Consider the following 2,460-nt stretch of genomic DNA (forward strand, 5'->3'; position numbering starts at 1 on the left):
TATTTGTGAGTCATTATTATGTTACACGGACAGCTCCTTTTGTGGGAGGGGACAGTTTATTTCATTGTACTGTGCAAAACACTGTGTCAGTGTTTCATTTTTCAGTGTCAGAAAAAATACAGCAGTGCTTGAAAGTTTGTGAACCCTTTAGAATTTTCTATAGTTCTGCGTAAATTTGATCTTAAATTTTGGCACAACTCTTAATAGTAGATAAAGAGAACCAAGTGTAACAAAAATATTAGACTTGGCCATTTACATATTGAGGTATTTCAGTGTTACATATTAAGATATTGCATATGCGAACCTTTGCTTTAGTGTCTGATGCAGCAATAACTGCAAATAAATGTTTCCGGTAACTGTTGATTAGTCCTGCACATCGGCTTGTTATGCTGGTGAGTTTCCTCCCAGGAACTGCAGCTTCAGGTCCATCTACAACATTTCAATAGGATTAAGGTCAGGACTTTGACTTGGCCATTCCAAAACACTAACTTCATTATTCTTTAATCATTCTTTGGTAGAATGACTTGTGTGCTTTGGGCCGTTGTCTTGTTGCATGACCGATGTTTCAGCTCACGGACAGCTGTCCTGACATTTTCTTTTAGAATATGCTGATATAATTCAGAATTCATCGTTCCATCAGTGATGGCAGCAAAACGGGCCCAAACCATGATACTACCACCACCATGTTTCACTGATGAGATAAGGATATTATGCTGGAATACTGTGTTTTCCTTTTTACAAACATAGCGCTTCTCGTTTAAATCAAAAAGTCCTATTTTGGTCTCATCTGTCCACTAAACATTGTTTCAGTAGCCTTCTGGCTTGTCCATGTGATCTTTAACAAACTGGAGATTGATTATCTTATATCTAATCTCCTCAGAAGTATCTCTATAGTAGCCTCAAAAATGGCACATTCAGACTCATCTGATATCTATTTTGCCTGAATGTACAGTAATGTCAAAGGGGAAAATGTGGAGAAACTATGAGGGATGGATGTCCTGTAGTAGCACTGACACATGTCTAATGATCAACTCCAATGTGTCAGCAGTGCTTACATTACAGTTAAAGTGGCCCTGCATTTCTGTCTAATACTGCAATTTTTCTGCCGCCTTTTGTTTTGTAAATAGCTGCTGTGTTTTTATTACCTGTCTTACTGTTTAACCGGTCTTCAGCAGATGGTCCACGTCTAGTTAGGTTTCTTATTACAATTATAAAAAGACTGGAAAGAGCTCTGAAGGTAGCTCTGAAATGCCTGAGTCACAGTGACACAGCAGAATTTCAGAGCATATGAACATCTCACAATTAAGAGGCTTAGAAAAAAACCCACAGAAACAGGTTGGAATGCTTTGTCATGTGATTAATTCAGAAAGGAAATAGGTGAGCTAAAATTGAATTGGTGGAATAAAATAACCTATTTTTCCTTATAACACCCAGCATGTGTCTCTCCACCATGTTAACATTAAAAAAGTGAGGTCAAAACTTTCACCACTATTGTAGAACAGTAGCGTTGTACAGTAAACAATGTTTGAGACGTCAGGCGGCGTGTTCATTTTCTATAATAGCTGTCTGTGAGGGAGGCATTAAACTCTGACATCTGGTTCCTATCACCACCACCGTGAGAACGCAGCATTTCACACCAAACCACCCTGAATGACTAAATTCTTTCTCTTAACTATATAATTATGCAGAATAAAAAACAGTAGAATTGCCTTTTTAAAGTAGCTGAATTCACTAATTCAGCTCTATTAAAGGGAAGTCTGATGCTGAATACTGTTTCAACTCAAAATGCTTCCGTAATTTCCTTATATTTCTTATTGTAGACAGTTGCTGCCTGTTTTCAGTTTTCAAGGCAGAAATTTAACAGGTACATTTAAAACATCACATTTGATCAAAGGTCGTTCTTTCAGACCTGCATAAAAAATGTCTGCGGCTGATTTGTCAAATGCACAGTTAAGTACACAGTAAACCGTTTCGCAGTCTGACCCGTCTGGACTTGTCACAGAACTAAATCATCTGAACAAGACGAGACTGGAAATGAGGATGTGGTGAACTAACTGGAGTGTCTTACTTCAGCACAAGTAAATGTGGTTTATAATGTGTATAATAGCAGCAAAATGTGAAACACTGGACTTTACTGCGCACAGATATTGGAACGTTTCCTTAAAGTATTTGCCATTAGCTGTTATCTAAGAGTCAAAGTACACTGTGTTCATGCTAAACACCACTTAACAGATCCCAGCCAGGTCAGCTCAATGTTTATTTTCATGCCTGGATTTGTTCAAGATAAAATGGAGAGCTGCATGTTTGTAGGTATTGAGTCAAGACAGAAACAGATTGGCTGGTGTATTAAAGGAAGAGTATTTAAAACATTTCTCACAGAATCATTTAAATGCTAAGGCACTAGTCACTGGGTAATGGATAACTGAGGACAGGGAAATATTCCCATTGATGATTCAGTAA

The sequence above is a fragment of the Pygocentrus nattereri genome, chromosome 14 (assembly GCF_015220715.1).
Source record: "Pygocentrus nattereri isolate fPygNat1 chromosome 14, fPygNat1.pri, whole genome shotgun sequence".
Lineage (NCBI taxonomy): Eukaryota > Metazoa > Chordata > Actinopteri > Characiformes > Serrasalmidae > Pygocentrus > Pygocentrus nattereri.